This window comes from Pipistrellus hanaki (genome assembly GCF_964339955.1).
Source record: "Pipistrellus hanaki genome assembly, chromosome: 13".
Lineage (NCBI taxonomy): Eukaryota > Metazoa > Chordata > Mammalia > Chiroptera > Vespertilionidae > Pipistrellus > Pipistrellus hanaki.
Genome location: NC_140515.1, coordinates 12,562,409 through 12,587,850, shown reverse-complemented (window position 1 = coordinate 12,587,850; position 25,442 = coordinate 12,562,409). Strand labels below are relative to the sequence as shown.

The window sequence follows — 25,442 nt, the reverse complement described above, 5'->3', positions numbered from 1 at the left end:
AATAATGTGCTGCCATGAACATCCATGTACAAGTTTTTGTTTGAACATCTGTTTTCAATTTGAGTATATACCTAAGGAGTGGAATTGTTTTAAAAATTTTATGTGGGGGGTGGGCTGGAGGGGGATTTATGTATTGGTTTTGTTGTTGTTTTTTTTTAGAGAAAGAGAGGTAGAGAAGAGGAGGGAGGGAGGGAAAGGGATCTGTTGTTCCACTTATTTACGCATTCATTGGTTGCTTCTTGCATGTGACCTGACCGGAGATCAAATCCACTACATTAGTGTATCTGGAAATGCTCTGACCAACTGAGCTACCTGGCCACGACAGGTTTTAAATATGTTAAACACATACACAGATATAATATATAACTACATACATAAAATATAAACACACACATGTAATCTACATACAGTATACAGTTGACCCTTGAGCAACACAGGTTTTGAACTGTGCAGATCAATGTCTACGTGGACTTGTCAAAATTTTTAGAGATTTTCTTACTATGAAGCAATCAAATCTATTACATTGGGCTACCAAAAAGCAATCATGTTGCTGTTGCTTCGTTATCAATACCTGTAAATAAACAATTTATTCTTCATAGTATTTTTTTATTTTTCAAAAGACTATTTTATTGATTCTTAGAGAGAAAAGAAGGGAGATGGAGAGAGAGAAACATCTATGTGAGAGCACAACATCCATCGGCCGCCTCCACAACAAGGCATGTGCCCTTGACCAGAAATCGAACCTGCAACCTACATGACTACACCCAACCAACTGGGCCACACAGACCAGGGGGATTGTAACTTATTTCTTTCCTATATATTTTTTAATCCTCACCTGAGGATATGCCTTTATTTATTGAAGAGAGAGAGGAAGGGAGAGAGGGAGAGAGAGAAAAAAAATTGATGTGAGAGAGAAACGTCAAGTGGCTGCCTCCTGCACTCATACGGACCGGGAATCAGATCTGCAACCTGAGCACGTGCCCTGGTGGGAATTGAACCCATGACTCTTCAGTGCACAGGGCGACACTCCAACCACTGAGCCACTCCAGGCTAGGGCTTATTCTTTCATTTTGAGGTCTAGTGTTAGCAACACATATAGTAGTTACAGTGTTTCATGTCATAAAAGACAGTGTTGATACAGGTACTAACTGACAATTCATCTTGTAATCAGATGATGTAAAATTACATAGGATAGTACTATAAAGATATCTTCTCTTCCTTATGATCTTAATATTTTCTCCAGCTTATGTTATTGTAAGAATATATGTACTATATATTCCATGTAATACAAACTATATAATATATATAACGCACAAACTGTTAGTCAACTGTTTATGCTATTGGTTAAGTTTTTGAGAATCATAAATTACACAGCCCAGGGGTTGTGGGCTGGCTCTACATAGGTATCAGTAATAGGCAATTACACTAAACACACGCATGCACACAGCAGGCAACTTCTGCAGCAAGCCTTCCCTGCACGTGCTTGGTAAGGCCCTCTCTGACCCCTTTTCCATCATTAGCTGATTTTGGCCCCTCGCACCTGCACATCTGTAATTTGGGAACTGACCTTCTGTCCTCGCCACACCACATCTACTTAGGAATGCAGGAGAGTGCCTTGCTCGTAGCAGGTGATTAGTGAATGTTTGCTAATGGATCCAGCAAAGATAACGCGATCACTTGAAGGAAAATCCGCCCCAAGATCATCTAAGGTAGGGGTGTCGAACACAATCAGAGAAGGGGCCAAAATCTAAAATCCAGCCTAAATCGCGGGCCGAATGGTTTACTGAACAGTCATAAACTGACAATGTCATAAACTGACAGCGGAGTGCAGTGATGACAGCACGGTGCAGGCCACATTGCAAGGCCTGGCGGGCTGGATTTGGCCCACGGGCCTTGTGTTTGACACATGTGATCTAAGGTGAAAATAAAGACGGGCATCCTCCAGTGTTCAGAGCACTGCCGTGAGTGACACTGAACACCCATCGCCAGGGTCACCCTGGCTGTTGAATTAGCAAATGCCAGGACTGGCCGTGGTGTCTCTCTTCATCACAAACTCCTCCAAATGGTACAGCAGAGTGGCTGCAGACTTAGGTTTGCAGACAGACATCCCAGGGTTGGCACCTCAAGAGCTCATATTACTGTTTGCAGTTCCCATAGGCTTCTTCTATTTGCCCGTCTGAAAATAAGGATGATAATCCCGTGTCTTTGAGCTACTGTGGGAATTGAATGACATAATTCCTGTGAAGTGCCTGGCACAGAGGTAGTGCAATCAAAGGTGCCTCTTATGATTAAGTAGGTTCCAAGCAAGAACTAAATCTCTTTTAGAGCGTGCCAAAATCTGTGGATAAATTCAATGCCAGTTGCTCCAATCCAGACTCCTGGTTCTACAGCTACATAATGATGAACCTCAAATGTATAGCTCAAGGTGAGAACTAGAGCTGCAGACTTGCCTGTTATCCAACTGCCTGATGAAATCTCCACACACCTCTCTGACCTTCTCAGAATTAATTTAGATCCTGATGAAGATATTATTATTGAGGGGAGTGTACACAGGAACTCTCTGTATAATGTTTGCAGCTTTCTATGAGCCTTGAACTATTTCAAAAGTGATTAATAACGACACTAAAACTAACATGGCCCAAACGGAATCACCACAGATTTGCTCTCTAGCCCCAATTTGCCCCCCCCCCCCCCCCCCCCCCTATCGCAGTCAATGAGCCACCGGGCGCCGGGCCACTCGGGTGAAGCACTCAGCAGCACCCTGAAGGCCCAGAGAGGCAGTAAGAGCACAGGCCCGGCATTCGGATGGCTGGGTTTGAATCGTGGTCCTGGAGTTTACAGTCAAGTGACCTTGAGCAAGTTACTTGACCTCCCCACACTTCTCATCTGTAGAATGAGAATAACTAGGACCCATGGATAGAGGTATTGTGAGAATTAGTGAGTTAGTATCCTAAAGTGCTTCCAATGGTGCCCAGAACATTCCAGGTTTTCAGTAATTAGCCCTCAGTTTGCCTTTGCCTCAGACACATACAGCATGTATTCTAAACCTGACCACTTGTAGCCCTCCCAATGGCCAGCAGCTCCAGTCTGACCACCGCCAGCATCCGTTCCCACAATGTCCTCCTACTGACAGTTAACTTCCCATAGTAATCAGAATCAAACCAGAATCAAACCATCTTATCTTCCACAGCACTGGTTTCCATTCAATGCTCTAATGGGTTTTCATGGAGAATAAATTTTTTTTTTTATCCTAAGGATAGCCTAAAAAGTCCTACTTCCCTCTCTGGCCTCATCCGACTCCACTCTTTTCATCAATCTCCAGCCACAATGGCTTTGAACATGATAAAGCTTTTGCACTTGCTGTTTGTGGCACGGATTGCTCCTCAACCTGACCTCTGACCTCCACTCTCCCATTCTTCCCAGTAAAGGAACTCCCAATTTCTCAGGGCCCCATGGCACCCTAGAATTGAGCGCGTACCTCCAGCCTGTGCGTGGTCAGATAGAGAGGGGGCTGCATTCCAGCCAATGAGATCTAAGCAGAGATGGTGTGTGTGCCATTCAGGAGAGGACCTGGAGCCCGGAAAGCACAGCTCCCCTGGGCACGTCCTGGGTCAGACTGCAGCGTGCAGACAGGCAGCCCGGCTCGGAGGGTCGCTCTGGAGCAGGAGTTTGGAAACATGCAAAAGCCACCAGACAGAAAGAGCCAAAAGCCATGGAGGGCAGAGCAAGGACACAGCAGGAACCCAGTCAGGTCCCAGTTTAGAGTGGAAAGGTGCTACTGGTTAGGGGATGGGGATTCATAAACACAAAGGCCAGAGTCTGAAAGTGGCCTGCGCCATGTGACTCTGGCAAGCGAGTGTCTTCCTGACCACCCCAAGCCTCAGTTCCACCAGAGCCGCTATCACACATAAATAGGATGAGAAAAGCACTCCAGTGCCCGGCATAATGCTCACTGGGCCTGTCAGTGAGAACAGTATAATAGCAAGAATAGCCAGAGTCAGAGGCCAGGTCCGACTGCCTCCCAAACTCCATCTCACTCCACCTCCTGTTCAGGGTTCCACGGCAGGTCGGTCTCCAAACTAGCGCATGTCGAGGAAGCTTCAGCTCGATTTTCGTGGCGCAGAGGCCCAGAGCCCCCGGGGGGCGAGTGTGTTCAACCACGTCACCACGGCAGGTAATTTGTGCAGCAGAGAGAGCAGAGACCGAATGGAGAAAAGGTGCCAGCTCTCCGTGTGGGGGACAAGGTACCATATGGCCTGCAATTAGGGAGGAAGAGACTGCCAAGGGCAAAAATAACCCTGGCACATCCTCTGCCGAGGCGGCTAGGCGATGCCAGCCCTTCTTGGTGCGGCTCTAGTTCCCCAGGAGATTTCACTGTCACCCCTCGCTATGAGTCTGAAAAGGATTGGAAAGATGAAAAGGAAGCCTGATGGCAGTGGGTATTCCGAAGGTCGGGTCATTAAAACAATGTTCCCCTTTCCTCAGAGCCTCGCATGACCAGCTCTTCAAAGGGAAGATCCGATGCAGGAGCTCCCTGGTCCTGGTGAGGAGGCTTAACGAGCTCCCTCTCCTCTCCCGTGAGAGATGCGAACCAGAGGACAGGCAGGCGAACCAGAGGCGGTGCCTTGTCTCCTGCAGCTCTGTCATAAGCTCCTGATGCTCCATGGCGACAGGGAGAGGAGGGAGGAAGCTGTCCAGTCATCCTACCAGCTCCTCTGAGGGAGTTTATGTTCAAAGGCACAGGGCAGGGACCACTGACACAGCGCCCATGAGGGTGTGTGAAGACCTCCACTACATTCCTATCCGTACAGAGGTTTGTCTCACACCAGGAAAACAAGGAACACGGCAATCTTTTAACGTCATCCCAGTGTTCGGCTTCTTTCGCTTTTAAGTGGAGTAAAACTGTCAATGACATTCACATACCGCCATTCATTCAGCTGAGAGCTATTTATGCGTCTGACTACGAGGAATGATTCAAAGAAAAACAGCAGAGGCTTGAATTTGGCAAAGGTAAAATTAATACTTCTTAAAATAGAGATCAGTTAGGTAATTTCTATCTTAATTATGACACCTCAATTTTTTTGTCTTGACAGCTTAGAGTCAAAATCACATTGATCGCTGCTTCTCTAGCTGAGTAGCAGCCGAGAAGCTGTCTTGGATTCAAGGACCACGTTGAAAAGAAAAAAAAAAAATCCACAATAAGCACTAGAGTCATGCCCACTGGGTGAGGTGGTGGCACTATGAGGGGCACATGGCACAGACAACAGGTGAGACAGGCCGGGGCAGGCCCAGCTCCCCTCCCTGGCGGTCTCTGCCCATTGTGTTGAAAGGCAGCTGGCACAGGCTGAGTTACTTACAGTTTTTCCTTATCGATTGTTGGATCTGTGTTATATATACTCACATTTCACTATGTGTTGTTACCTCTGTTCTAATCTTATCTTTTCTACCAAGCTGTGAGTCCGTGAATGCAGATTTCATCCTTTATATAGTAATTCCTAGCACATCCTAAATTCCTAGCTTCAAGTGCTTGCTGCATTCCAACTTCTCAAGAGCCCTGTATTGGGTAATATGAATTAAAAAAAAACAAAACAAAACAAAACAAAAAACAAGTGATCTGCTAATATGAGTTTTTAAAAATGCTGTGAAAGTATTGCTACACGTTACCCTTCCTAAAAATTTCTATGAAAGAATGAGCCTCTGCCTGGCCCCCCTGCCTCAGGTATGAAGGTAAAATAAATCAGAAAGGATTCCCACGTAGATATTTCCACAGGCATCAATCCTTTTAATTGTGTGGAGTAGAATTTACAGTATTGGACACATGCTATTTTGGTCTAATTGGTCTCCACTTCCCATTTTTCTCCAACCAGCTCCAGGGATCAGCACGCGACACTGACCTGGCTGATCCACAGTCCTTTCTCCACCATCAGGTCCCGGGGTGGTCATATGACCCAAGTTAATCCAAATGGATTCAATCTCAGACTTTGGTTGGAACTGTTACAATAAAGAAACTGGCTCTAGCTCAGCTGACTGGAGTGTCCTCCTGTACACCCAAAAGTGGCAGGCTCGATTCCCAGTCAGGGCACATGCCCCAGGTGTGTGTTTGATCCGCACTTGGGGTGCATGCAGAAGGCAACCTATCAATGTTTCCCTATCTTTCTCTCCTTTATTCCCTCTCAAACCAACAAAAAAGAAAACTCATTTTCATGGCATTGAAACGGCAGGAATAATCCTATCCTCACAAGGGACGAGCCTGTAGATGAAACCCACCCAGCAGTGGGCAGAGCTGAGGTCTGGGGAAATATTCACAAAGGCAATCTTGGGGTACCTGGATCCAACCATGCCTGAAGGAGGTCATATATCTTTGGACTTTTTCATTGCATAAGCCAATAAATTCTCTTTTCTATTTTTCAACTTGAGCTCAGTGTCTGCCTATGTTCATGCAAAGGGTTCTAAGTGAAACAAGGGTGTTACTGAAGATTAGCATAGGTTTGCAACACTCAGATCCTATACCCTAACCTACTTTCTCTCACCTCATCTATCATCATCACATTCTTTCCATGCATTTAAACACCAGATGCACTGCACTATACATTGCCCATGAATAGACCATGCACATTTATGCCAACATGCCTTCGCTCATAATATTACTTCTCCTTATGCGATCTTTCTTTCTTTCTCTGTCAGGCAAACTCCTATTGATGCTACAAAGCCCATTTTCCTGTTAGCTATTATCAATATTCACAAGCAGAGGCAACCACTCCTTTCTCCCTTTGCATATTCTCCATGATTTAGGGCAGGGGTCCTCAAACTTTTTAAAGTGGGGGCCAGATCACGGTCCCTCAGAGAGCTGGAGGGCCAGACTATATGAACTACTAATTCCTACTGTAACACCTCGGCTGCGCTCACTGCCCAAAAAACCTGGCGGGCCGGATCAGACTCCTCTGCGGGCCGCATGTGGCCCATGGGCCGTAGTTTGAAGACCCCTGATTTAGGGTATCTCATGGCATTTACCACACTGGGTTATTGTTATTTCTTCATTTATCTGTCCCCCTTCTTAACCATATATATATTCTCTTTTGTCTCCTCATAAATTATTTTCAATAAATAACTGTGGGAAGGAAACAATGAACCAAATGGGGGGAGGGGGGCAGAGAAAAAGGATGCTTTCTGAACAGAGTCTTTAGGACCTGAACATACCTTGAAATTAAAGCAAAAATCAGAAAACCAGTATTGGATTCAAATATTTCCAAAATAGTCTTCTCATCTTTCAGCTTACACTGAGGAATCACTAGATTATTAAGCACATACAAAGGAAACAACCACTGTAATTTGAAACTGATACTCAAATTAGGATCCCATGGTCTCCCCCAAACCTTGAAAATTATGCATTTAAAGAGACAGAGAATGAGTTACTGAGCTTTTAAATGTAGTCACAACTGTCTCTCTTCCTCTGCCATTTCCCTTGACCTGTAGGATGGAACATAAGGATGAAACCAGAGGGCAGAATCACAGGAATCAGGAAAGCCCCAAGACCTCCAAATTTTAATCAATCAACAAAACGGCTTAGCTGAGCATGATGCTTCAACTGGGATAAAGTCAATGGTGACTGACCCTCGTCGGAGTAAAAGGTGCACACCACTCAGTGTAGCAAAACACTGATCTCTCTCTCCCTCCCTCTCTGTCCCTACCCTTCCCCCTCTCATCCAAAAACATGTTACGCATTTTCTGAAAGAAATACAATATCCAGAAATCCCCTACAGGTAGATTCATACCAAGTTAGGCTGGGTTTACCTAGAATATTACAAAAGCTCTTTGAAATCTGGAAAATAAAACATTAGGAGTCAAAAGTAGCATGCTATTGAGCTGAAAAATTAATTACAGTCTCAGAGTAATTCTCTACATCTGCCAGGAGTCGCCAGGTGCTGTGTGTCATCTAACTTTTGTAGAGCGAGATGCGAATCAGAACCACAGGGACAAAGAGGGAAGCAGACCCAGGCCACTTTCCCTCCTTTCGATCCTCAATATTTTTCTTTTATGAAACAAGACATGCACACCACTCCATCAGACACAGAAAATTCTTCCCCACGGCGCTCCCCACGGATATGCTGTCTCTAGGGAACAAGCACAACAAGAAACGCTGCCTGTGTCCTTTTAACCTGGACCAGCATTTGTGATCCTGGGCCAAAGCATATGGGCTCGCCATGGGGGTGTAGGGAAACATATGTTAAGTAACTCCCTACAACCCACCTGGGGTCACAAGCAGAGCCTTCCCAGACCCCTCTGAGGCACAGAGGAGCGGGTCCCTCCAGTCATCAATGCAAATACGGTTTCCATAGCAAAGGTTTCTAATGCCCTATCACCAGCAGTTTTGACCACGAGGGCTTGTTCCTTCTTAGCCTCCGGAGCCTGGGAAGGACTGAGTCTAGACTTCTAGGTCTGGGCCAAGGATGCCTCTGAAGGGCTTCAAACAAAGTCTGGATTTGAATTATTTGCTACTTACTTGGCTGCTTGTGTGAACTAAGACAGTAACTGGACTCTCTCAATTAGCTCCACAGAAGAGGCACAGAAACCATCTCGTAAAAGCAGGGGGAATATGAGATTAAATAATATATGGAAAGTGCTTGCCATCAGAGGGAGAGTCACCAACCACACACAATGACAGCAGATGGTTAGATGCTCACTAACACTGAAGCTATAATGAATATTCTGGATCAACACACGCCACCAAGAAGGAGAATAGAGCCTTCTTAATTTGTATGTGCCTTCCTGGACCGCTCTATGCAAACTCACCACCCTCCACTGCCTCTATCTCCTTACTGCTTTGCTCTTTTATATCCCAGCATGCAGCACTCCACAGCTCCCACATTTCCTGGGGTTTCCTCTCTGGGTCCCCGAGCTTGGCTGAGCACCCTGCTACACCCAGTGCCCTAGGCAGTGCCTGGCAAAAGGAGGCCCTCGGCAAGCATCCACTGGATGGCTGAGCTTCCAAAATGCATGGGGCTATAAACCTTTATGTTTGGTTTTGGAAGGGAGCTGTATTTTGTTAAAAATAATTTTTTAATACTGCTCGTTGCTTTGAGTCTGCAACAGGATTCTCACCTACTTAGGCAACAAATACTTACAAAGATGGCGTATTTTACCAAGCTGCCTGCTAGGTGCCGAGTAAGAGGTAATGATCAATCAGATTCTGCCTTAAAGAAGCAGAAGACACGGTTAATTAGAAGACACAGACCATACACACTGGGTGCAAGGGTGCACAGAGCTCCTTTCCCTAGGACCTGCCCCCGCCCTTTTTCAGGTGGCAACAGCACGTGCAGCCACGCTGGTGCCCTGTGCAGACCAGCCCGTGAGAATAATTTCAGAATGTGTGTGAGTGTATCTATGGAGAGAGGGTTGTAGAAGTAGACATAGATGTAGATGTAAAGAAACATAGCTGACTGTTCATCAGAGGTGTAGATGTAAAGGAAACATAGCTGACTGGTGAATTATGGAATTTATGTACACTTTTATTTTAGTCTTGGAATCTTCTTGCACTCTTCATATTTTCTATAATGCATAATTATTATTTTACATACAAAAATGCTGTGTTTCACTTTAAAATATTACTTAAAGAATTCTGAAAAGTTCTGTTTCTAAACTAAATAAATGCAAATGCTTTAAAGACCACCAGGAGCATACGGAGAGCTGAAGAGTGGACTTATGACTCATGAGGGGAAGTAAGGAATTGCTAAGGGCTTTTATAGGACCTGAGCTTCAGGCGATTGGAGGAAAGGTTCAAGGAAGCAAGCTTTCTTCTGCACTGCTCTTAAGAAATGGAGGTTGGCCTGGCCGGTGTGGCTCAGTTGGTTGGGCAACATCCCGTACACCAAAAGGTTGCTGGTTTGATTCCCAGTCAGGGCACATGTCCTGGCTGCAGGCTGGATCCCCAGGAAGGGGCGTGCAGGATACAGCCAATCAATGTCCCCTCTCTCTCAAAATTAAAAAATAATAATAGAAAAAGAAGTGCAGGTAATTCTATGCTTGTGTATTCTAACGAATCATCCCTAGAACACAGGAGGAATGAGCAATGCTACAACTATAATTGCAAAAACAAAGAGGCAGAAGTCAGTGATATTAGTTAGCAGGGGAGGGTATTTGGTCATTTTTGTGGTCCAGACAATTCTTATGGTTTTGTCTGTGTTATGACATGATTACGAGCAGTCTTGTCCTGATCCATCACCAAAGCCTAATTGAAGGTAGCAAGCCAGATCCAGAATATCAAGAAATCACATGCTGCTAGAAATGCCGAAGAAAAGGCAGTGTGATCAGTGTTTCCTCTGATAACAAACACAATGCACACCTGATGAGGTTATTTTATGGATTAAGTAATACATGTCAGTGTAACTTAGAAATTCCTCACTGCCATAAAACGTTAACATGTTGCTAGCATCTTCACCATCATTGACTATACTGATGCTTCTAGGACAAGGATCAGCATCTTTTCTTGGAGGGCTGCAGTGTGCCTTAGTTTTCATTTCCCAAGGTGGTCAAGGATAACGGAAATAAAGACCCAAACCTTAGGAGTGGACACATACTAAAAATTCAAATAACAATGTAAAATAGAGTTTCTTCCAAACTCTAACGTCACTCTTTAAAAAGTCATAAGAAAAAAAGAAAGTGTTACACCTATCTCAAAATACAGTGTCTTAAAGGAAGCTTAAGAATTTAAGAAAAACGTTGGCAAAGGTGAAGCGGCATAAACTGTCAACGGTTCAGCCAAAACAAACCAAACAAGAGAAAGCAAACATCACATACTATTAACATTTGGGCTCAATAGGATAATTTTTAAGTCACATTTTAAGAATGTACAGACATAGAACCCGTTTCTTCTTGCAGCCTCACGGGCCACCTTGCCCTGCGGAGGACTACACAAGAGGCCAGGCTGCTGGAGGCTCTAAAAACACTTCTAAGACCAGGAAGCACCGCCTCGAAGCCAAAGGTGCTTTACTCTGAGACTCGGCCTTCTTGCTATGAAATTATAAATCCTTAGGTGACTCAAACTCTAGCCCCCATTCACTAATATCTAAGGAATTCCTGAGAGGGACCAGGCTCTGTCTAAGGCCCAGGGGTGGGGTAGGATGATTGGAGGGGGGAACCATGAAGACTGCCAAGGACAACAGAAAGGTGAGCCTCCTGGCAGGACAATGTACCACTAGGTAGGTATTCCATCTAGTAGACCACCCCCCCCCCCCAAATCCATGCCTATCATCCTATCACAGGGCTGCATGCATTTAAACAAGGCAATCAGTCATTTAAACAACCTGTAGTAAAGTAATAACAAGCAGGGTGAGTTACCTAGAGTAAAAATGAAGGACACACAGAGGTCCTCTGAAAATGGTTTGGTTTTAATTAGTACGCGCACGTAGTGGTGCAAGTTACAAAAACCAACCACGAGCCCACCAGCCAACCAACAACACAACTGCTCTCGCCTCAGGCCTCCAGGCTGGCCTAGAAATGACCACTGTTTCTCTGCTCATGCCACACCTAAAGGCACTCACTTAAAAACATGAGTGGCCGTGAACTGGGGACACTGTTCAATATCTTGCTTTGTAAACTCACGGAACAATATTCACTCGTTATTTGTGGAGCGGCCATTAAGTAGCAAGCACTGTTCCAGGAGGTGCTGAGGAGGTGGTGAAAGTGGACAAAATTCTTCACCACATGGAGCTGGTAGGGCAGCGGGCCCTTCCATGCCCTCATACAAACACCCAGTTCTTTCAGTGAGGGCACCGTCACCTCATTGTGAACATATTCTACAAATTCTTTAACGGGTCCCGCTCGGATGGGCATTTGGGTCGTTTTTCTAGTCAACACATCTGATTTATAAACAATGATCTTTCGGTATCCTCTACATCTATAAACAAATGGCTTGGCCAAACTTAAACAAGCAGCTGTTGAAAACACATCAATCTATGTCAACCATGCATTCTGTAGCGGTTTCATTCAAAGACTTCTCTTCCCTCACCAGCGTCTAATAAAAACCATACCTGAGAAGAAATCCATTCTAGAATTGTTTAACTGAGTTAAGACTCCAGGTGGCTATTTGTAACAGGTTAGCGAAATAGGTTATAGATTTTAAGAGCTCGTGAAGAAAGTAAATGTTAAAGGGAACCCATTTTCCCCCCTTGCAAACTGGTAAATGTGGTGCTAATTCCTCCCGCTGGATTTCAGACAGCCTCAAAATTAGCTTCGAAGTTTCCCTGGCCCCAACAAGCAGAGGGATGGCTTTGCCGGGAGAAACAGCTCTCACTGAACACCTCTGACCTCACTGAGCTCTTACAATCTCAGTGTAGATGTTCTCGGGTGTGCATGCTCACACTCAGAACATGAGTGTGCATGTGTGCAAGCACCTCTACAAGCTCAGACGTGTAGAGGTTGTATCGTGCCCTGCAGCCCAAGGAGCAATGCAGAGCCATATTAACCCAGATATTACAGAACAAGCGCAAACCCAATGCGGTAGCCTATAATGATTCACAAAAAATAACAAGGCCCACAGCAACAGTTCCTGAGCACTGTGTGTGCCAGGCCCTGTGCTCCTTGTTTAGGGACATCTTCCCATTTGGTTGCAGAACCACCCACTTTACAGATGTGAAAACTGAGTCTTCGGGGAGGGTTTGGTGTTTTGCCGAAGTGGAAAAGTGAAACAGAAGAGCAGACATCCTCCGCTTTAAAACCCATAACTGTTATGGTATTGTGCTCTTGCAACTACAAAATACACCTAATAATAACGCTAAAAATTACGTGCAAGGCATTTTAGACTCATGGTGTAATATGCCAGGTAGGATTTATACAGATTAACTTGCAAATTCCGGATCTTTTTTACTCTGGAGCGCCACTGCCTAGACTCAAGACCCAGCACAGCCCAGTGGCTGCTGTGGACACTGGGTACACTCACCTGCCTGCACTTCTCCTGACCTGTTAACGGGGGACACGATGAATCTATGCACGGACCGGAGAGAGCAGGGGGAAAGCGTCTCTAGAACAGAGTCTGGCCGGTGTGTGGACACTCCCCCGGGCTGGCTATGGTGGGTATGTTGCCCACATTCAACCTACACCAAGTGACTGTGCCGTGCCGGCAAGGCCAAGGGCAAACCTGGGGGTGGGGGGGTGGGGAGGGGAAGGCAGTGAAGGATTGAGAAAAGACAGACAAGAGAATGACAGCTGGTCTCGGCGGGACAGCACCCACAAGCCAAGTCTTTATTTTATAGCCAGATGCCAACAGGTAAAGTAAGGGCGTGGTCAAGATGTTAGCAATGTTCTAATCTACTCAATCACATGCACCTGAACTCTATCAAGCCCACATCACTCAGCCACGTGGGACCAGGTGTTCGGACTACAGGTTCAAGCTTACAACTACCCTGTTTCCCTGAAAATAAGACAGTGTCTTATATTAATTTTTTCTCCCAAAGTTGGGCTAGGTCTTATTTTCGGAGGATGTCTTATTTTCGGGGGAACACGGTAGAGGGGTTGGCTATAATGGTGCTGGGGAGGGCTCCGCCCTCTCATTAGTCTGAGGCTTGAACCTGCCCAAACACTGTGGCCGCTCCCCACAAGCAACAATCACACGTTCTCCCCCAAAACAAACCGCTGCTGTGCAACTTCTAGGCAGAGCCTGGGGTTGTGACCTCCCACTTGTTGTAGAAAGCCCAACTATGAAGTGTCCTTATTAGAAGGAAATAAGGATAATGCTCACCTGAGAAGTGACTGGGGTAACTGAAGAATTCCCACACTCCTAGCTAAGGCTCCCCAAGCCAAGGTCTCCAGTGAACCCCCAGTCCAGGCCAGAACGCATGCAGATCTCTGAAGGGCGGCTTTGGTCTGGAGGGAGAAATTCTGCTCAAGCCGTGATTTCCCATAGAAGAGCTGCATTTCCTGAGGGGCCTGGGGCCACGGAGCTGGAGCCCCAGGGTAAGTAGGGGCACCCCAGGGGAAATGGAGCCCTCAGCCTGAGCCGCCTCTGGCACAGAGGAAGCACTCCAACAGGGGAGGACTACAAGCCCAGGGGGCCTGGTGCCCCAGCATCCTCTTTCCATGCTGGGACCCCAGGGTGGGGGCGGGGAGCCGGCTCAGAGGGGGCTCTGCACACAGGGCCTCCTCTTCCCCGAGCTCCCATCCTCTCCCGATGAGCTCGGTCTGTGCAAACAACACCCAGAAAGACGCCAAATCCAGGCGGGGTGAGGGTGGGGGTGGGGAGAAGCCGGCCATTCATTGGGAGGCTACAGCCGGTCCTGGGGACGCGGGAAAGGGAGGCGGCGCGGGAGGCCCGTCTCTCAGCGTCCCCTCGATTCCACCCGCCAGAGATCGGCCCGCACCCCCCACCTGCCCGGCCCCGCGGTCCCAGCCGCCGCCCGCGGAGCCGGGAACGTGCCGGGGGCCCGGCCGCAGCCCCGGCCGTTCGGGAGCAGCTCCGGGAGGGAGGCGGCCCCGGGCAGAGGGCGGAGGTGGAGAACTTGAACGTGTGCGCTGGAGGCAAGTGCAGCCCAGCTGCTCCGGCGCGGCTGCTTCCCCTCCACCCTCCCTCCCTCCTCTATCCTTCCCCCTCCCGCGGCCTGGACCCTCCCGCTCTCCCTTCCCGCCACCACCCTGAGCCCGGGACTGCACCCAGCCCGCCCTCACCTGGGCCGCTCCGCCGCTCACCGCCGGAGCCCAGGCGCGCACCCGGCCGCCCGCCGCAGCCCCGCGCCTGGGCCCGCGCAGCTGCTCCTTTTATGGCCCGCGGGCAGGCCCGGCCCCGCTCAGGGCTGCTGCCTGGCGGGTGGTGGCAGCTCAATGCGCGTTATTCACCCTGGGGCCTGCCATCCCCACAGACCACCCCATCAGCAGGGACTGGGGGGGGGAGGCGGCGTGTGTGTGTGTGTGTGTGTGTGTGTGTGTGTGTGTGTGATGGGGGGAGGGGGTGTAAACAGTGCTTGCAGGGCTCCCAGCTGGGGAGGGAGGCCATGTGGGCCGGCCCAGGTTAGTCAGGGAAAAATGGGCCCAACCTTGGAGATGGATGCAGGGATGTGGGTCAAACAGAACAGGCATGTTACACGTTAATATAATGCAGGAATAAAGAAGAGCCTTCCAGCCTCCCCACAGGTATCATCCTTCCTATATAATAAAAGCCTAATATGCCAAGTGTCCAGTTGTCTGGTGGGCTGTTCAACCCATCAGAGTGTAATATGGGAATGATATACTATTGGGGCTCAACTGCTCACTATGACATGCACTGACCACCAGGGGGCAGTCAACCTGTCAACCAGGCACTATGATGTGCACTGACCACTAGGGGGGCAAACACTCTGACCAATAGGTTAGTTTGTTGCTGGAGTCCAGCTGATCAGGATACACCAGACACGCCCTGGAGCCCTCCTGAGGTCCCTCCCTGGCTGGCCAACCTCCTGTGACCCTCCCTGGCCCTGATTGTGCACTGTGGGGTCCCTTTGCCTGAGGAAACCCCGCTCCACCAAGTGCATGAATTTTGTGCACCGAACCTCTAGTATTATTACAATTATTAAATAGCACCTGTTGTTTTATTAAGTGATTATTATGAGCCTAAAATACTCTCTACTGGTGCAGACCATTTTGAAAGCACCTTGCTGGTATTCCTACCACCCCACTTCCCTTAAACAAATCCAATCTCTTAACTCCCCTGGCAACTTACACTGGCCCCAGTCCATGAGATACAAGCTAACCGCCTTAGCGTCACATTCTAGCCCCTTAAAAGTCTGCCCTGTCACTAATCTCCACCCCCAACATGGATGCATCTCACCTCCCACAACTCTGGAAAGGGTAACTATGTGTCTTCCCTTTGAAAGGTGAGGTTCAGAGAGGTTATAGCGTCACATTCTAGCCCCTTAAAAGTCTGCCCTGTCACTAATCTCCACCCCCAACATGGATGCATCTCACCTCCCACAACTCTGGAAAGGGTAACTATGTGTCTTCCCTTTGAAAGGTGAGGTTCAGAGAGGTTAAGTAACTACAAAAGGTTCCTCAGCTTGGAGCGATGTCTCAGGGCAATCCAAGTTCAAAGTCTTGGGTCTTGGTCTCCCCATACTATTGCCTTTTATAAATTTAAGGCCAAGGAACATGCCTTTTGAATTTTGTAAGATTTTTCATCTCTTCTTTGGCAAGGATAAACACCCCCCAAAACAACAACAAACAACAACCCTGGGCACTCTGAGCCATGAAAAAGGCCTTCAAGAGCCACTCAGAACCTGCCACCTCAGACCAGCTTATCCCTCTGTTGCATACAGACTTTTAGCTCTAGTTCCAGGTGGGCCGAGGCGATAGTGAGTGGGCATCCATGGGAAATAATCGATTTGACTACACTGGCCCCCAGGGTGCTCACAGGCTCACATCACTGCCTGGGACAGCAAATCGTCTACGGGGGCGGGGGAAGAGGAGGAGCCAAAAAGGAATTGTTTTGTATACTTTGTCTAATGCTAAAATGATTTCTCCTCGTGAATGATGGAAGCAGGACAATAAAATCCACAAGGTAAGTCTGAAACAGGCCTCCTCTCAAGGGCATGGGAATGCATTAGCCAAATGAGTGAGTCACACCACATTCACTAGTGTCTGGTGTGTTTTTTTCTAAATTTTTGTTTTTGTTTTTTTAAGCAGCCACAGGGAAGGATTTGACACGAGGGAGTGCCTAAAGCAAAGCTGGTACCATTTCCCTTGGGTGTAACTCACCAGAGGGCTAGGTAAGCCTGATTCTGATAAGATGCAGAAAAGGAATGTCTAAGGAACTTCCAAAGAAGAGGGGTGGGGTTGAGACAATGAAAGTGGTTTTGGATTTTGAATAATTATATTAGGTCGTTCAGTGTGCAGGATGGAGTGTCTGTAGCACAGGGCACCCTGCTGAGAGAGTTCTCAGGCTGAGTGTCAGGTGGCAGAAAGCTTGTAACAGAAGCCCTGAAACAAGAGGACTGGAGTAAGGCCTTCCACGTGTGTGTGTGTGTGTGTGTGTGTGTGTGTGTGTGTGTTCATTCAGGTGTGTATGCATCGCAATGTGTGTGTGTGTGTCCATCCCTATTTCCCAACATTACCATCTAGCTATGCCAAGCCTTATAACTTTCAAGAGCATGCGACAAGAATAATTAAATGCAGAGGGAAACAGAAAGGCCACTTTCTAGGACTCCAAGAAATGTGATTTAAAGAAACATTTGAACCCACATCCAAAAGAAGCCTGGCCTGACACGGGGGCAGGGGAGAGGGTGGGTTATCCTTTGAAGCAGCAAGCAAAGCTCCCAACCACTGGATTCTGAGCCACACACTCTGGTTTCAGCCGCCCTTGTGGTAGATTTTCCTAGAAGCCCTCAGTGCGGCTGGGAAATGCCACTGGGAACCAGAAAGTGAGGAACAGCGATGATGTCACCAGCCTTTGTCTCTCTCTGCTCATGTGTCTTAAAATGGGCTTCTTCTGAGCCACATCATCCTTTCTGGGCCCCGATCTTCTGAATCGCTTACTTTGGGAAGGGCCTGTGAGGACTGAAATTTGCATGTGCCTTTATGGAGGGCAGTTTGGCAAATGCAACTCCTGAACCGTCAACTGGCTCAAGCAGAGACGCACATTATGTCTCAAAAAGGATAAAATGGATTTCAATGTTGTGTCATATGCTAACAGATTTAAGTTTCCAGTTCACAGATGATAAAAAGAAAATTTCTTAGGAAGAGGAAATTTAATATTTCCTTGTACATCCTTATTCAACTTAGGACTTCAGCTCATCCTTCCTGTGAGGAAGAAATCTCAGGTTTGAGTTCCCACCTCAATCATAGTAGCTGTCTTAATACTCAACAGAGAAAGAAGAGAAGAGGCTCTATATTTCACTCAGTTGTATTATCAGCATTTTGTCTCAAACCATAATATTGTGGGGATTTTCAAGTCCCTCAAAATGGATGAAAAAATTAAGTCTGGTTTAATCTCTCCATCAGCCAAACACGGTATAGGGACATTAAGTCAGCCACGCGGAATTTGAGTAGCTAGAGGTGGTTTCTACATTAAACTCAATTGGCCACCCAGAACTTATTTCTCTGTGGTAGGTATAAGTCTTCTACATTTTGGTGGTTGGTGTTTATTTTTTTAAGTGCAAACATCATAGCCCGAACATCAAAAGCGAATTAATTCATCTTGGCTTTGAATATTTTTTCTTAAAGTAAAACATCCTTTCCTCTTTAGTCATTCAGCACATTTTTTAGCACTTCCTATGTGTGCATTGTTCTGGGCACTGAGAGTGCCACAGGGAACAGACAAAAGGCCCTGCTTCCATGTAATTACATACCTGCCCCTGAGTAGAATCCTAGCAGCATCACAAATGTACACAGAGCAGACCCACAATTATTAACCCTAATCATAGGGCATTGTAACAGGAAGTTCCAATGAATGAGCCTAGAAAAGTTTTCTTTGGCCTTAGAATACACTACGCATTTTTCAAAGTTGACTTTCTAACTCATTTTTAATATGAATAAGTCCACACACTGACAGGAGTGTTTAGTCCTTGATCTTTGGAGTTTAGGAATCTGCAGTCACCCTGAGCTCTGTGACCTTGAATAAGCTACTCAATTCCTCTACTTTCCACTTTCCTTAATTGTATGTTTTAACTAGAGGCCCAGTGTATGAAAATTCGTGCAGTGGGGGTGGGGGGATTCCCCTCAACCTGTCCTGTGCCCTCTCACAGTCTGGGACCCCTGTGGGATGTCCACCTGCCCACTCCCTGGGGGATCGGGCCTAAGCGGCAGTCAGACATCCCTCTGGCAGCCCGGAGCCCTCAGGGATATCTGACTGACACCGTAGGCTCGCTCCCTGTGGGAAGCAGACCTAAGCCACAGTCAGACACCCTTAGTACTGCCTAGGAGGCAGGAGAGGCTCCTGTCGCCGCCGCCGCCGCCGCCGCCGCCGCCGCCGCCGCCGCCGCCGCCGCCGCCGCCGCCGCCGCCGCCGCCGCCGCCGCCGCCGCCGCCGCCGCCGCCGCCGCCGCCGCCACCACCACCACCACCACCACCACCACCACCACCACCAGCACCACCACCGTTGAGCTCACAGCCATTAGCCCGAGCACTGACCACCAGGGGGCAGCTCCTGTGTTGAGCATCTGCCCCCTGGTGGTCAACCTGCATCATAGTGACCAGTCATTCCTGGTCATTCCTCCCTTAGTGTCAACTTGTATAATACCCTTTTATTATATTCGATGGGAATAATATGAATATTTAACTTGAATAATGTCGTAAAATTAAGTGAGATAATATAGGCAAATCATTTGGCATAGATTAGCATTTCTCAACCTTTTTTTCACTATCAATCCTACCAATAAGCCTTTTAAACTTATTTTCCCTAGTCACTGCCTCCCTCCAGTGAAACTGTAATGCTACTAATGTCCTGTGTGTCTGAACTTACACATAAAAAGAGAAAGATTCTTTCACCCCTCCCCACAGAAACAGTTCCCCCGCTGAGGGTAATCTCCCTCGCACTGAGAAGGCCTGGCCTGAAGCCTCTAAGTCTTAGCAAACACAACAGCCATAATAAGAAAAGTAAAACAAGCTTAAGACCCTTTGCCCCCAGGCTGAAAGAGGGCATGAAGGCTGGTGAAAAGCTGACCGGAAACACAGCACTTGGAACACCAGGAAGCCAGAGCCTGAATCCAACAGCACAGTGGGGAGCACCTGGAGGCTGGGCTGGAGCCGTGAGGGGACCTTCCTGCTGCTGGGAGGCAGGCAAGGCCCAAAACGGCAGGTGTGGACATGGAGGGGCCACACGGTAACCGGTCAGCTCAGGCTCCCACTCCTTGTACATGTGAAGGCGGAGGAGCACAGCAGCGTGCTCCGGGTCAGCTGTGCCTGCACCCCGTCCTTCTGGCAGGAAGGGTCCTCCTTCCACCTCTGTCTGTCAAGTCCCCCTCCGACAGGCCCGCCCAAAGTGCCCCTTCCTTCACCAAGTCTTCCGGCACGAAGTCTGTGCGGCCCTCCGTCATCCGATAACCCCAGATGGAGGGACATTTTACAGAATAACTGACTACAGCTCTTCCTCAAGAGTGTCAAGGTCGTGAAAGACAAGAAGAGACCGAGGAAGGGTCCCAGATTGCAGGAGACATGACCACCCAGGCTCTGTGGGACCCTGGACTGGGTCCTGAAACGAAGAAGGACACGAGTGGAGAAAACTGAAATCAAAGTAGTCCTTAGCTTAACAGTGTGGTGCCAGTGTTCGTTTTCTGGTTCTGATCGTTGTGCCACGGTTACGTAAGATGTTAATATCTGGGGAAACTGGATAGAGGACACATGGGAACTCCCCATACTATTTTTGCAACTTATCTCCAAGTCTAAGTGATTTCTAAACAAAAAATTAAATTATAACACATGGTGATTTGCTCATTCTTTCTTTCAACATTTCTTTTAATTGTATCCTGAGGGCCTATCCCACGCTAGGACCTTTCAGAGGCTTGGGATCAGCAGTGAACCACACAAGACCACAAAAGCTATGGGGCAATGCCCATGGGCCTTACCTTGTCTATTGTGGCCATGCCCCATTCATATCCCCACGGTGGAGTGTAGCTGTCATGGGCAGGGTATGGCTGTTGTCCTCTGCCATTCAAGGGAATGGATGGGAGACGACAGCTCTTAACATCCAGTTCCTGCCCAGCCAGCATGGCTCAGTGGTTGAGCAACTCCAGGAGGTCACGGTTCGACTGACAGCACATGCCTGGGTTGCAAGCTTAATCCCCAGTATGAAGCATGCAGGAAGCAGCCGATCAATGATTATCTCTCATTATTGATGTCTCTCCCCCCCCCCCCACCCCCCGCCCTTCTTCTCTGAAATCAAGAAAAACATATTTTTACAAATATAGTTCCTGGCATATAGCAGGTTCACAGAACAATATTTTCTTGAGTAAATATTTAATGGGTGAGAGATGGTGCTGTTTTTTAAAACTATAAAAGCCCTTGACACAGAGCCTGGGCCAAAGTAGGTGTTTAGTTAAGATATTTTTTGCTTAGAATATAAGAATGATTAAAAAAAATTTTTTTAAAAAAAGAATGATCAGTTGTTGATTCCAAAACTCTAAAATGTTATAATTTTATGACATCATAATTGACAAATGGGAGTGTATGTGTGTTTGTGTGTGAGAGGCCGTGTGAGAGAGAGTTAAATTCATTTTGAAGGTAGAGGGGAAGAGGAATGGAGACCTAAACTAATATATCCTAATGGACCTTAAAAATTACTTCAAAAAAATAAATTAAGCTGGGATTCAAAAGACTTCAACAACGTGCCTTAAAGGACAAGAATGATAATCTAAAGAGAAATGCCAAGAATTCCCTGTATGTTGCCAGACTTTAGCGACTTACACATAAGTTAAAACAAAAAACAACACCTGTCATATGGTTCTAAACGTGCAGAAAGCTTTTGTGAATCCCAGTGGGATTACATTTTTCTTGGCAAAGACCTCCTGCTTATCTCCATACCTGAACACCTGAGACACTGACTCAACCATGCAATGGTGGCGCTCAGTGTTGGACTGCTTTCGCCAAACCTCTTCTGGTTCACGCTATTGGGACTGTCTCCCTCACTCACCCCATTCTCTACCTGAGAACCTATTTGGCCATCCTAGATAACCCCTGGGTTGCATCTATAAGTTCTGACCAATTTTCCTCTGAAATATATTTCACATACATCCACTACCATCTCCATTGCCAATGTTCTCATCCACTATGACCTTTAGCCTGAACAACTGTAATACATTCCAAACTGGCTCATTGTAGGAAGAAATGTTTTTGTTTGTTGTTTGTTTTAAATGGGTACATTTGATTGATAATTTGATCTCAAAGGACACATGTAGTCTGGCCCCTTGTAACCTCTTCAGCAACATCTTTCAGCAAGATTTTCAGCGATTTCTGCTCTATTCACGCCCGTTTTCATTCATTGTAAAAACATGCTCTGACCACCCAGGGAAGGCTATCTATCTCCCCATCCCCCACTCACCTACTCATCCCAAGACCAGTCCCCCAGACTCAGTAAGTGGGTGACCTCTAAGACAGACCTATGGGTGCCTGTTTCCTGTCACATCCAGGTTAGGTTATACGACACCACCACTTCCACCTTGGGCATGCGCACACTCTGTCTCTCTTGGACTGTTTGCTCTGGGGGAAGCCAGCTCTGATTGAGGAGCCCAGGGCTGAAGCCTCCTGCCCAGAGCCACCCTGCAACCCAGTCAAGCTTTCCGGTGACTGTAGTCCCAACCAGCAGCTTGGCTTTATCCTCAGGAGGATCCTGGTGCTAAGTTCACCCACTTGTATCATCCCTTGAAGCGTGACATGTTTGTTTGTTTAAAACATATTGTTATTGATTTTTTTTTTTTGGGGGGGGGGAGAGAGAAACATCGATGAGCAAGAACATCAATTGGCTGCCTCCTGCACGGCCCCTCCCCAGGGATAAGGCCCTCAACTTAGGCATGTGCCCTGACTGGGAATTAAACTGGTGACCTCTTGGTGCTTAGGTCGATGCTCAACCACTGAGCTACACCATCTGGGCTGTGTATGTTGTTTTAAATTGTTAAGTTTTGGGGTGATTTCTTACACAGAAATAGATCAGGGACATGTTGGTTAGATGCCACTGTCATATTCAGTCACAGAATCTTATTCTTCTCCTTGCTTGTGACTATCCCATTTGGTAATAATATATTTATTGAAGTAAACTGATCAGTGTCTCTCTCCTTGTCCCTTTTGACTCTCCAGCTCACCATAGTATTTCCACAACTCTGCACAACAGCCACAGCGTGGATCCTAAAAAACATTAGTGGTTCATTTTCTGAGCATGGCACCTGGAAGGCACCCCTTCAATAACATAATCACCTGGCTAAATTTGCTCTCCGTAGAGAGTCACCTTAAACTGGGTCAGTAATGAATGTGCGATATCCATGTGGACAAGCCCCCAACCACAGCGTCAGCGTCCATTACGGTCACGCTTCAAGAGGGAACAGGAGTTGGAATCTGTCAATGACCATAAGATAGCACTGGATTGAGGACCGGCCAGTTTGGAGTCTCGCTGCTGTCACTGCCTTGCAGCCCAATGGAAGGCTAAGGCACTACCAGGCCCGCTCCCTTTGGCAGGCTAATTATCAGCGTTCTCCATGGTAAGTACAGGATCTTGCTAGGGACAAGAGGCTGATGCTATCAACACCCAGCCAGGAGGCTAAGTGCCCCGATTCTATTTTTAGCTGGTGGATTTTCATTCCTCGCAGCTGACAACCACTCGGCTGGCCTTCCTGTTGCAACACTAAGATTGTTGGTCACAAGTGGAATCATATTCTAAATAATACACGGCCAGCAGGACCATGGAGAGATCTGACAGGCCCGGATCCACACACAATGTTTCATCAAAGCTAGTGATGGATTGTGTGCTTTCTGGCACCCTTCCCTCTCAGGCACTCCTCCAAATCCAGGTCTTGGGGTTGGAGAAAGCCCACAGTTCACTTCCAAGAAATACGGGGTTGGCCAGGGCTTCTACTGATTAACTGTCTCTACAGGGCCATCCAGCCGTCCTCAAATGTTCATTTTCAACTGTGGTGCTTGCATGAAAAGAAAAAAAAAAAACAGATATAGAACCCCATCCTGATCTGTTCAGTCAGAATGTCCAGAGTAGGAGCCTATGAATCTGCATTTTAGCCAATAATTAAAGACATGGACTATATTACCAGGCATAAAAGTTTATGAGCCCTAAAATCCCTTCTACTGTAAGGGCTATGGTCCTATGGATGTGTGCATTTGCTCTAATACAGATGACAGAAAACCGAGAAGAACAATGAACCTTCTGTAGCAATAAACTTCAAGAACTTGATTCTCCAGTGTAACCCCTCTTCCAAATAGGGCTTCTCGCAAAGGAACAGAAAGCATCCATTTATGCACACGCTGCACAGTGGATGGCTCCAATCCTTTTCAGAAGAGGTAGGGATAGAAAAAGTCATACCACAGTGAAAATAATATAACAGTTCTCTCCTTGGAGTTCCCATTCCTTAAAGAACTCACAACGAAGGAACCAACTTTACTGTCTCCTTGAGAACACCTCCTTCAGAAGGGGACCATTTGAGAGAAATTACCAGAAAGGTTTTGCTCTGTCACTTATCCCTGTAAAAACAAATTGTGTTCTGAAGCAGAGGATGTCACCTCTTTACACTTTTCTTGGCCACTCTTTCTTCTTTCTTTTTTTAAAAAAAATATATTTTATTGATTTTTTTACAGAGAGGAAGAGAGAGGGATAGAGAGCTAGAAACATTGAAGAGAGAGAAACATCGACCAGCTGCCTCCTGCACACCCCCTACTGGGGATGTGCCCGCAACCAATGTACATGCCCTTGACCAGAACCTAAACTAGGACCTTTCAGTCTGCAGACTGACGCTCTATCCACTGAGCCAAACCGATTTCAGCTCTTGGCCACTATTTCTTATTCTACCAGTGATTCAAAAAGTAGCTGTTTTTGCTCCAACTTCCAATCTAAACAACCCTAGCTAAAAATTTGTGGGACATTTCCATGCGATTGGCTGATTTTGTAATACTTTCAGTTTCCAAAATACCAATTAGCTATATGAAAATATTTGCCTACATGCTATTTAAATTTTTTAATTTACTTAACTTTTCCCTTTGCTCTCTGTTGAAATATCGCTGCTGTTTTGGGGTGCTTGCTTAGTGTATACCAGGTGTTACACCATGTTGTTTAACCCGTTACTTATTTTAACCTGCCGCAAACCCTTAAGAAGAAAGGGTTTTTCCCTTTTTATACATCAGAAAATGGCGCCTCCGAGAGATTACAAAAGTTCACGTGGTTCATTGGTAATAAACCAAGAATTAAAACAACTTAGAATGACCCTACAATCCTATTTCTGAGCATATATCCAAAGAAAGTGAAGTCAGTCTCTCAAAGAGATAATGGTACTCACTCCCTTGTTTATTGCAGCATTCTTCACAACAGCCACGCTATGGAAACAACCTAAGTAAGTAAATATCGATGGATAAATGGATAAAGGAAATATTGTATAATATATATTTATGTGGTAATATATTATATTACTAATTATTATATAAATATTACTCAGCCATAAAAAAGGAAGGAAATCCTTCCATTTGTGACAAACATGGATAAACCAGAGGACACCAGGCTGAGTGAGACAAGCCAGACATGGAAAGATAACTGTTGTATGAGCACTTACACATGGAATCCAAAAAAAAACAACCAAAAAACACAACTCCTAGAACCGGAGAGCAGCATGGCAGTTGGCAGAGGCTTGAAGAATAGGGGGGAGGGGGAGAGGCTGGTCAAAGGCTACAAACTTTAACTTATAAGATGAATAAGTTCTGGGGGTCTAATGTACAGCTAGGTAACAATACTGTCTTAGAGACTTGAATTTGTGAGAGAGTAAATCTTTCTAAAGTTTCTCACCACA

The 25,442-nt window shown here is 46.7% G+C and overlaps 1 protein-coding gene across 19 annotated transcripts in view; it reads right to left on the bottom strand.

Moving 5' to 3' along the window:
* Positions 1 to 25,442, bottom strand: part of MAGI1 (membrane associated guanylate kinase, WW and PDZ domain containing 1) — a 518,034-nt gene that overhangs the window by 140,293 nt on the left and 352,299 nt on the right. The window lies entirely within an intron of this gene.